Source organism: Leucopleurus acutus (assembly GCF_964270905.1).
Source record: "Leucopleurus acutus genome assembly, chromosome: 2".
Lineage (NCBI taxonomy): Eukaryota > Metazoa > Chordata > Mammalia > Artiodactyla > Delphinidae > Leucopleurus > Leucopleurus acutus.
The window spans coordinates 127,271,606-127,283,634 of NC_139143.1; the positions used below are offsets into that span (position 1 = coordinate 127,271,606).

At 42.6% G+C, this 12,029-nt stretch overlaps 1 pseudogene across 1 annotated transcript; it reads left to right on the forward strand.

Annotated features, from left to right (window-relative positions):
• The first annotated feature begins 9,892 nt into the window (after positions 1-9,892).
• Positions 9,893-11,763, forward strand: LOC309958112 (protein arginine N-methyltransferase 5-like; annotated as a pseudogene). The gene has a single exon. The product of its transcript is annotated as a protein arginine N-methyltransferase 5-like (transcript).
• Positions 11,764-12,029: the final 266 nt, after the last annotated feature.

Genomic DNA, 12,029 nt, shown 5'->3' on the forward strand with positions numbered 1-12,029 from the left:
ATATTTTTAAGGAAAAAAAAAAAAAAGTCTTTGACTTCTCTCTTTCTTCTTCTCTGTACTTCTTTCTCATCTTCTGGTACTTCTTTTACAGGGACCATGATATTCTCAAACTACCTTAATTTCACTGCTTTCCCAACTGGGTCCCCATCCTGGCCAGGCCAACCCCAAAGGCCTGTGCCTCAGAGCAGCTGACCCCAAGGGATTCAAAGCAAATGAATCAAACCAAGATATGGATGAAATAAGACTTCATGTTTTCTGTTTTGCTCTCAAGTAATAGCTTTGCAATATTTAGCATCAAAAAGTCAAAAAATACAAATAAAACATGAAAATACAGTTGACACTGAACCACATGGGTTTAAACTGCATGGGTCCACTTATACGTGGATTGTTTCTTTTTTTTTTTGGTGGATTGTTTTTTGATAGTAAATACTGCTGTACTACATGATCCACACTTGGCTGAATCTCCTGATGTGAAACTGAGGATACAGAGGGCCGACTATAAATTATACATGGATTTTCAACTGCTTGGAGGGTCAGTGCTCCTAACCCCCATGTTGTTCAAAGGTCAACTGTATAGTCTCACCTGACATCAAAAATAATGAGATTATCTGGTGTGAGAGGGTATGGAAAAATAAGAACACCCAAAAAACAGTGTAAACTGTTTACAGCCTCTCTGGAGGGCACTTTGGTTATACATGTCCAAAGTCCTTTTTTCTTTAAGTATAATGTTGACCCAGCAAAAACACCACTAAAAATTATAAGTAAGTCCCCTACATTCGAACCTTCAACTTCAGAGCTTTCAAAGATGTGAATGTGGAGCTTACTAATGAAGACCTGATGGGATTGGAGGCCCAGAGATAGGACAAAGAGAGACAGAGCAAGAAGTTACTGAAGAACTGAAGAGATTCACAATGCAAGAAATGGCAAGGGATTTTCTTTACTTGAGAAGGCACTGTTAGTTTTTAAGGCACAGGAATGGTGCCTTAGAACATAGAACGGTACACGAAGGCTGCAGCAGCCATTCAGAATGCAGTCCAGTGCTACCGTGTCATCTATGACGAGAAAAAAAGAGCTACTGCCCAGACATCATTGGATCATTTTTTCAAGACAGTGTGTAGAATTGAATCCAGCAAGGAACCAGAATCTGTGCCATCAACATCAGGCGTGAGTGAGATTGCAGCTTGCCCTCCATCTCCTATTGCTGACGATCCTTCAGCTCTACCATCTCCCACCTCCTCTCCCTCCTCCAGTCAGTAAGTCTTCATGCCTGTTCACTCGATGGCAGCCCCTGTATACCAGCTGTTGTACTGTACTACTGTACTTTTCAAGGTACTGTACTATAAGATTAAAAATGTTTTATTTTTTGTTTGTGTTTGTTTTTTATGTTTTATTTGTGTGAAAAATATTATAAACCTATTACAGTACAGTACTATATAACCAGTTGTGTTAGTTGGGTACCTACTTGTCGGACTTAACGAACAAGTCAGACTTACGAACGTGCTCTCAGAACGGAACTCGTTTGTATGTAGGGAACTCGTTTGTATGTAGGGAACTCGTTTGTATGTAGGGAACTTACTGTACATGGATACCATTAAGTAGCACATCATAGAAACATATTTATTGATATGAAAAAAATCTTCATGACCTATTGCTAAGTTAAAGAAATGGGCAGACTACAAACATATAAATGTATGTTTTATAATACATATATGTATTAAATTATATGTAAATATAAATTTAATATAAATTTGTATATTAACATTGTAAATTAAGCTAGCTTATACAGATAACATATATAATAAAATTATACAATTATATATAACTTTTACTTATATAAAATTTATCATACACTTTATACACACAAAATTTATATATGATACATATAATTACATAATTTTATTATATATGTAGGTATACAAAAATAAAATATTAGAAAGACATTCACAAAAATGTAAACAGTGGTTAGCTCTGTTTTTTTTCTTTGTGCTTGTTTACGATTTTTAGTATATCTGCTAATGATAAAATTAATTAGAACATTCTGTAATTACTTAGGGAGAGTTATTTTTTTAATTTAGTGCAGAACACTAAAAACGACAATAATATCAATAGCTCCACTAGAGAAATGCCAACATAAGGTAAGAGGTAGAATCTATCAGAGAGTTTGTAAGTAGGAGATTATAGACTATCTCTATATAATATTATTATTTGGGATAACACTGTCCCCAGAACACACACACGATAGCCTCAGCAAATACCTGCTGGGTTAAGAACAAACAGAAGAAATACTTAGTCCTTAAAAATACACAGTTCTACCTTTACACTTTTCTCAAAATATCTGGCTGTTTCTTCCACTGTAATAAGCAATACTGTACATCCTGATGCTTTAGAATACTTGAAATCATGTTAATTATTCCTGTGGAATGTTTAAAAATTCATATTATTTACTCCTGAGAGACCATGACAACATCTTTCCAGATTGCACCAGACTATTCTTATGTGAATCAAGGGTTTTAATCTCTAGGATGCAACAGCAATGCTTTGGGCGTGGATCAATGAAAGGAAATGAGCTACTGTGGTTTGTGGCCTTTCACCAGACCCCCCCCCAATACTTATTCACAGTGCTGAGTGTATCAAAACTACATGCGTAAATTAAACTAGCTTGTCGGATACAAAAACAAAGCTAAACCATACGCGGAGCAAAACACACCCATGGCTTTTTCTCAGCACCACAGATCTGTCTTCCGCGCCAACTCCCTGACGGGCAGAGAGATAGGCCAGTAATGAACCAGCCTTTACAGAATCCAAGGCTTTATATGGACCTTTGAAATAATTTCCTTTTAAAACATTTTGTCCCCTCTCTACAGCAACACAGTTTATTACTACTTTTTTGCATTTTTTTTAAGTCTTGGACATTTTTTAAATGCCCACTTTTTTCAATCCAATGTATTTTTTCATTCTGATTCCATAAACTCAGCCTTGTAATTGACTAACATCATCCTTTCTTTTCTCCTTCCTAATGTGTTTATTTATGCCTATTCAGTACAAGATGGTACCCAACTCCAAAAGTCTCCTTTCCTTGGCTGGGGCCCTACTGGCATTCCCCTCCTGCCCTAGAGAGTGACTGGTCTGATCTGTGAGGCCCCTGTGTTGTCTGCTCCTCCCTTCTCTCCTTGGAGGGAGTGCCCACAGAGCGCCCAGATCTCCGTTGTTCCTCCACACCTTCCCTATCGGTGTACCTGTGACTGCACAGGATAATTCTGGGTGCAGTAGCCGGGAGCCCAGTTACCCATAGATGCAAGCTACACACTCCAACCTAGAACTAGTGACATTTTGGTTCTCCCTCTGCCAGTTCTTTCATCTTATTTCTCGGTCAGTTCAGAACCTGGGCAGGAGAGACAGCTTCTCAAAGACGCCAACATCTTGAGCATTTTGCCATGAACCTTAACGATATTAAAATTGGCAAAATACACTGGGAGGCATTAAGGCTAAGGGTGGGTGGCTCTGAGCTCTGGCATGCTTTACTAAGCATGGGCCATAACGGCTTTTAACTTTGGCAGTTTGCAAAGTTTATACTGGGGCGTGGGTCTGGTTTTATAGTCTGCAGCTACCTTCAAACTGCTGTGGAAGTATCAGGTAAATATCAGATGCGCTGTGTACCTCAACTTGAATTTTCACAACGATCTTAAAAAAGCAAAAGTTACTGTATTTCATCAAATCTTAAAATGCTCTGAATGTAAGACACCCCATTATTTTAGCCACCACCAAGAAAGAAAAGAATACTGCCAATACTATATAACATGTCATTCATTGTAAGACACGTATAAGTTTTAAATACACTAAAATGTGAAGAAAAAAGTGAGTCTTAAAATCAATGAACTATTTAATATTATCCTCATTTTTTATTCAAGGAACAAGACCCCCTTCAAAACATACACACGTTCTCTTACCTCTGAGTTTAAACACACGCTAGTCCCCCTACCGGGAACAGCCTTTCTCTGGCTCTGGACCTAGTCACCCGCCCTTTATCCTTCACATCAACCTTCAGTGAAGTCTTATGTGATTCCCAGGCCCGGCTGGGTCCCCCTATAAGTTCTCTCACAGCACTTATTCTTCTTTTCAATACTTTGAAGCCCTGGAATTATTTCTAATTATTTACTTCCACGTTTATAACTGTGTACAGTCACACCCTGTTAGGCCTGGCCATTCCGTGATGGCAGGGACTGTCCAGTTTGCCTACCACTCTACTTCCAGGGCTTATAACACATAACAGGAGCTCAGTACGTTGACTCATGGGTATCTTGACAAAGCACTTACAAGCCTTACCTCTTTTAATCCTCACTACGCCACTGGAAGGTAGGTGCCATTATTTCCCCCGTTTTATCAAGTGAAGAAACTGAGGCTTGAAGAAGTCAATTAATTTAACCATGTCTCACAACAGAGAATTCAAACTCCAGCCAGATGTGCCTGACACCAAAGCCAGGTCATTAACCATTAGGCCATACCCAGCTCCAGCTCGCAAGCAGAAGGCATGGAGACAGGAATAAAATGGCATGTTGTGGTACAGAGAGACATCGAGATACAATGGATAATGCATGTGCAACAGACTCAAGTTAAACTCTTATTGAGGACCTGCCAATTGCCTGAAAGTGGGCTGAGCACCTCTGATATGAGTCATTTATTCTCACAATCATACCATGGATTTGGACTTATTATCTCTACACTACAGTAAAGAAAGACTCAGAGAAGCTAAGTAACATGCCCACTCACACAGCTGGTGAGCAGCAAAGCCAAGGTGATGAGCTGTAAGTCTGGACAATGGATCTCAGAGGATTCTGGAGCACGCTTTCTGAAGATCTCTTTTTTTTTCTTGGTCCTATTCCCCAAGCTAAGCGCTGACTGTCTTTGGCCAATTGACATTGACAAATGTCCATTTCTAACAACTTTTTCTGACCAACTCTGATCTTCACTTAAGGGTTTACGAGGAAAGCCTGATAATATTTAACTGAAACAATAACGGGCACCACTATGATTAAATAGCATTTAGACAAGGCAAACCAATAGAAATGCACAGACTCAGCATTAGGCACTATGTTAAACTGGTATCTGTACAGACTGTGTCCAAATCAAGGGGTGGCCTTTCAAGGCAAATTACGTGGCTCATTGCTGGGGCAAGCCAGAGTTGGAATAGCCAAATTACAGTTCAGCTCCTCAGTAAAACTGAATTTGACACCTCTTTCCTCAGGAGATTGGGAATCATCTTCCCAACATGTACTTTAGAACATGAGTGTCAGCCCATCTGCTATCTAAATTTAGATCTCAATACAGTATGTAAAGCACCTTTCTGCTGTGGTCATTAGCAGAGAAAAAACCTCCAAAGGTCCCATCATTAAATGAAGACCCACGGCATCTATTCCATCCTCTAAGGAACCTGTCATTTCTTCTGCTGCTTTTAGTGAAGGACTGAGGGGAGGGGACTGGGAAGCAAGCAGAGAAGCAGCGTGACAGAGGGTCAGGAGACCCAGATGCCGGCCCCACTCTGCCGTACACTAGCTCTGTGACCTTAGTCAAATAGAAAAATCTCAGGGTCACCAAGAATCTTTAAGGTCCATTAGTTCAGACACGTTACTGATGTTTGAATCCCTTTAATAACATCACTGCTAAGTGTTGACTCGGTTTACGCTTTACACTCAAGTGATAGAGAAATCATTACTTCCATTCCCTCTCCAGTGTTCTATAATGTCTGAGAACCTGGAGAAGGCATCGTAACCCAAGTCTTGAAGGTTGGAGAGAACCTGAGGTCTGAAGGGCAACTAGCTCTTAACAATACTGGAGAGCAGGAAGAGGTCGCAAGCCCATCTCTACAGAAAGTTATTAATTATTAATCAAGGTTAAGTGATCATGTAACAATTCCAAAAAATATAAAGCAGAAGAGGAGTCCTTGACATAAGTGGCTTGCCTGTAGAATAAAAAGAAAACTCTTAGAACGCTGAAACCACGTTTTCCACATTAAAGGTTTGACCGTAGAGAGGAAAAGATATTTAAAGTATAACACCTACATATAATAAATATAATAAATTGATCATATAGCAAGCTCCTCTAATTGTGGTTGTGGACTGGTGAAGGTCTACAAATTGTTATCAGGCTACAAGGAGACAGGAGTTTGCTCTAGAATGTAAATCAACTTTGTCACGAAGCGAGCTTACTGTTTGCTTCAGTCAATGTGTGTGTGTGGGGGGGGGGGGGGTGTGCACGCCACGACTTTCTCAATGAAGGAAGCAGTGCCTTGATTTACATTCTGGTGCAAGTCCCTTATCTTGGTTCAAACAGTGACAAACAGTTCCCAGACTGGCTACTTCATGGAGTACTGTCGGAGACTAATAAGGTAGCATTTCCCAATGGGACTCTGATGAACCTGTAGCATCTCTTCCTTCACTCTGTGAAGTACAACTTCCCCAAACCACCAAAAGCAGGAACGTCTGTTGTCTTATTCAGAAGCTGATGCACTGTCTTATCTAGACTATGGTAGAGCCTTCCAGCAGGTCCCCCTACCTTCAAACTATTCTGACGCACGTTCAGGCCAGCCTCCACACTGCTACCACAGGAAGTGTTTTGAAACATATCTAGACAATTACTCCCCTGCTTAAATTCTTTTGAGAGCTCCCCAATGCCTACTGCATTAGCTTTAACCTTCTGAGTTTAATCACCAGCCATTCCCTTCTACCCCTTGACCTCCGCAATTATTAGCCATTTTCTGAACACATTACATACTTTCATCCACCTGTGCTTTAACTCATATTGTCTCCTCTACTTGAAATACTCTTTCCCTTCTAATCCACCTATAAACTCCTACTCATCCTTTACTAGCCAGTTCAAATAATGCCTCCTCTGAAAGTCTCAACAACCATCCCAGAACGAACTATGTATTCAGACCCTCTGTGGGTGTGGGGGGGGGGGGGTAGTTCAGTGCCATAAATAACAGGGCAGGCTCTGGGACCTGTCTCCACAACAGCTATCTGCATAACTTTGGGCAAGTTACTTAACATCTCCTGCCTCAGTTTCCCCATCCGTAAAACAGGAACAATGACATAGGGTGGATGTGAAGATTAAGTTAACTAACTCATGTAAAGCATTTAGCACAGTGCCTCACGTATAGTAAGTATTCCTGTAAATTATTGAGTCAGGCCAATTAACTTCTCTAGCCTAGGAATTTGAAACCCAGTGACAGGGGCTCTTGGTGTTGAGGCACCTTTATATAGTCTGGAGAGCAGGTCCATCAATGTCTGCTGCTGCAGTTTCTGGGGTTGCCCCTGGTCCCTACCCAGCCCGGGCTGGATGCTTAGGGACTGATTCATTCTTTGAGTAACTCCAGTATCTTTTAAAAAATTTATTTTCTTCTTCTTCTTCCCCTCCCCCTCCTCCCCCTGCTCCCCCTCTAATCCTCTCCCCCTCCTTCTTATCCTTTTTATCCTTCTTTTTTTTATTTTTTAAAACTTAAGCCAGGGGGCTTCCCTGGTGGCGCAGTGGTTAAGAATCTGCTTGCCAATGCAGGGGACACGTGTTCAAGCCCTGGTCCGGGAGGATCCCACACGCTGCGGAGCAACTAAGCCTGTGCACCACAACTACTGAGCCCGCGCGCCGAGAGCCTGCGAGCCACAACTACTGAGCCCACGCGCCGCACCTACTGAAGCCCGCGCACTCTAGAGCCTGTGCTCGGCAACAAGAGAAGCCCACACACCGCAACGAAGAGTAGCCCCCGCTCGCGGCAACTAGAGCAAGCCAGCACACAGCAATGAGAACCCAACGCAGCCAAAAATAATAAATAAATAAAAATAAATAAGTTTATTAAAAAAAAGGTACACCACAAGATTTGGATTAAAAATGTATATTTAAAAAAAAAAAACTTAAGCCAGGAAGAATCAACCTCTCTCTTGCTTACAGGTACCTTAGTTAGTGCAGGGATAACAGTAGCTACCATATTGCTTATAAGGATTAAAAAAGATAATGTACAAAGCACTTAGAGCAGTGCCTGTCAGTGAGTCAGTACCTGGTAATTAGTAGCTTTCACTATTATCTAATGATAGCTCTTGGTATTTATCTAGTGTTTTATCATGTAAACTACACACTCCTGTGTTGCTTGCTTATTCTCCTTAACAAATGGGTAGAAACGGTAGCCACAGTTTACGGATGAGGAAATGGTGATGTTTAGGAGTATGCCCAAGATCATGAAGGTGGCAAGTGGCTGAGCTGGGAACCCTACCAAGGTGTCAACCTAAGTCTCTGAAATTAAAGCAAGAACTCTGAGACTCCCCACTATGCTGCCTGTTTCCCAAGACAATGGGTTCCGGAAATCGCCTCTAAGTATTCTCATTAAGGTGTCAAAAATAAACAAGGATCCCTTCTTTATTACCTTCAGAGGTCACCTGGTAGGTGGATGTGAGCCAGCGACTGCAGCCACACTGCCGAGGCTTGGGTCCTGCCTCCCCCACTTATTTGCTATGTGACTTTGAACAGGCCACTTAGCCTCTTTGCGCCTCTTAGTGGGTTACTGTGAGGACTAAATGAGTTAATATATGTAAAGGACTTAAAACCATGCCTGGACCGAAAGACCTAGAAGAGCAAACACAATACTGAAGAACAAAAAAATTAGAGGAATCACACCAAATGATTTCAAAACTTACAGTAAAGCTACAGTAATCCAAACAGCACAGTACTGGTGAAAGAACAGACACATACATCAATGGAACAGAATAGAGAGCCCAGAAGCAGATCCACACAAATAGTCAAGTGACCTTTGACAAAGGAGCAAAAATATTTCAATGGAGAAAGGATAGTCTTTTTAAGTAACGGTGCTGGAACAACTGAATATCCACATGCAAAAAAAAAAAAACTAACTAAACACAGGGCTTACATGTCTCATAAAAATTAAACTGGATCACAGACCTAAATGTAAATGCAAATCTATAAAATTTTTAGAAGAGAACAAAGGAAAAAAATCCAGGCTACCTTGGGTTTGGAGATGAGTTTTTAGAAGCATCACCAAAAGCATGATCTAAATTGGACATTATTAACATTAAAAACTTCTGCTCTGCAAAAGACTGTTAAAAGAAGGAAAAGAGAAGCCACAGAAATTTGCAGATATTTGCAAACACATATCTGACAAAGGACTTGTATCCAAAGAACTCATGAAACTCAACAGTAAGAAAGCCCAGTAAAAATGGACAAAAGATCTGAGCAGAGATTTCACCAAAGAAGGTATATAGATGACAAATAAGCATATGACAAAAATGTTTTACGTCGTTATTAGGAAAGTACAAAATAAAGCAACGAGATACCACAGCATACCTTATAGCCATACCTATTAGAATGGCTAAAATACAAAAAAGAAAATTGACAATGCCAATTGCTGGCAAGGAAAAAGAGCAACAGGAACACTCATCCTTCACTGGCACGAATACAAAATGGCACAACCAATTTGGAAGACAGTCTGACGATTTCTTACAAAGCTAAATATAGTCTTAGCATATAATCCAGCAATCACACTCCTTGGTACTTACCCAACTGACTTCAGAACTATGTCCACACAAAAACCTGCAAGCAAATGTTATAGCAGCTTTATTCATAGCCACCAAAACTTGGAAGCAACCAAGGTGTCCTTAAATAGGTGACTGGATAAACAAATTGGAGTATATCCACACAATGAAATATTATAAAAATAAATGAGCTACCAAGCCATGAAAAGACATGAATAAATCTTAAATACATTTTGCTAAGTGAAAGAAGCCAACCTGAAAAGGCTATGTTCTGTATTATTACAATTATACGATACGATGTTCTGGAAAAAGCAAAACCACAGAGACAGTTAATAAAATCAGTGGGGTCAGGGAATCTCAGCATGGACAGTGCGAGGGAAAAGGTGGAGGCGATGGTGGTCGGCGGTGCCAGTGGAAGTTGCGTGTCCAGCGGGAGTGACCTGAATTGCATCCCCGAAATGGCTGACACACTGGGGGCTGTGGCCAAGCAGGGGTTTGATTTCCTCTGTATGCCTGTGTACCACCCATGTTTCAAGAGGGAGTTCACTCAGGAACCTGCTAAGAAGCAGCCAGGCCCTCAGACACGATCAGACCTACTGCTGTCAGGAAGGGGCTGGAATACACTAATTGTGGGGAAGCTTTCTCCATGGATTCGTCCAGACTCAAAAGTGGAGAAGATCCGTAGGAACTCTGAGGCAGCTGTGTTACAGGAGCTGAATTTTGGGGCATATTTGGGTCTTCCAGCTTTCCTGCTTCCCCTGAATCAGGACGATAACACAAACTTGGCGAGAGTTTTGACCAACCACATCCCACTGGCCACCACTCCTCCATGTTCTGGATGTGGGTGCCACTGGTGGCACCAGAGGACCTGAGAGATGTGCCAACTTCACACACAGAGGAGCACGGTGGAGAGGAGAAGACATGGATGTGGTGGCACAACTTCCGGACCTTGTGTGATTATAGCAAGAGGATTGCGGTGGCTCTCGAAATTGGTGCTGACCTCCCATCTAATCATGTCATTGATCGTTGGCTTGGGGAAGCCCATCAAAGTAACCATTCTCCCCACCAGCATTTTCCTGACCAATAAGAAGGGATTTCCTGTTCTTTCTAAGATGCACCAGAGGCTGATCTTCCAACTCCTCAAGTTGGATGTGCAATTCATCATCACAGGCACCAACCACCACTCAGAGAAAGAGTTCTGCTCCTGCCTCCAGTACTTGGAAAACTGGAGCCAGAATCGACCTCCACCCAGTGCCTATGAACTCTTTGCCAAGGGCTATGAAGACTACCTGCAGTCCCCACTCCAGCCACTGACGGATAATCTGGAATCTCAGACATACGAAGTGTTTAAAAAGGACCCTATCAAATACTCTCGATACCAGCAGGCCATCTATAAATGTCTGTTAGACCGAGTGCCAGAGGAAGAGAAGGACACCAATGTCCAAGCGCTGACGGTGCTAGGAACAGGCTGGGGGCCCCTGGTGAACACTTCCCTGAGGGCAGCCAAGCAGGCAGACTGGAGGATAAAGCTGTACACTGCAGAGAAGAACCCAAATGCCGTGGTGACGCTGGAGAACTGGCAGCTTGAAGAATGGGGAAGCCAGGTGACAGTAGTCTCATTGGACATGCGGGAATGGCGGATATGATTGTCAGTGAGCTTCTGGGGTCCTAAGCGGATAATGAGCTGTCACCGGATGATGGCGTGAGCATTCCTGGGGAGTACACCCCCTTTCTAGCTCCCATCTTGTCCTCCACGCTGTACAATGAGGTCCGAGCCTGTCGGGAAAAGGACCGCCACCCTGAAGCCCAGTTTGAGATGCTTTATGTGCTGTGGCTGCACCATTTCCACCAGCCGTCTGCACCCCAGCCCTGTTTTACCTTCAGCCGTCCCAACAGAGATCCTATGATTGACAACAACCGCTACTGCACCTTGGCGTTTCCCGTGGAGGTGAACACAGTGCTGCATGGGTTTGCAGCCTACTTTGACACTGTGCTTTATCAGGACATCACTCTGAGTATCTGTCCAGAGACTCACTCTCCTGAGATGTTTTCATGGTTTCCCACCCTCTTCCCCATTAAGCAGCCCATTACCGTGCGTGAAGGCCAGACCACCTGTGTGCGTTTCTGGAGATGCAGCAATTCCAAGATGGTGTGGTATGAGTGGGCTGTGACAGCACCAGTCTGTTCTGCTACTCAGAACCCCACAGGCCGCTGTTACACCATCGGCCTCTAGCCCTGCCTGCAAGTGTCTAGAGCCTTGGAAGCAGCTTCAGGTTTTGCCCCTGTAGCACCAAAGGTGCAGTAAGTACACCGTGGGTTCTGATTTGCCTTGCCCATCAGAAAGGAGCATTTCAGTCCACTTTCCTGCCTTACGTCAAGATGGGCAAAGGATGAGAATTGCAGGGCTCACGCCACCAATCTGTGAAGACTTCAGGCCAAGGCACGAGGAATTCGTGTTGGATCTGCGGCTACTCCAACAGGCACTCGGCCTCAAGTGCT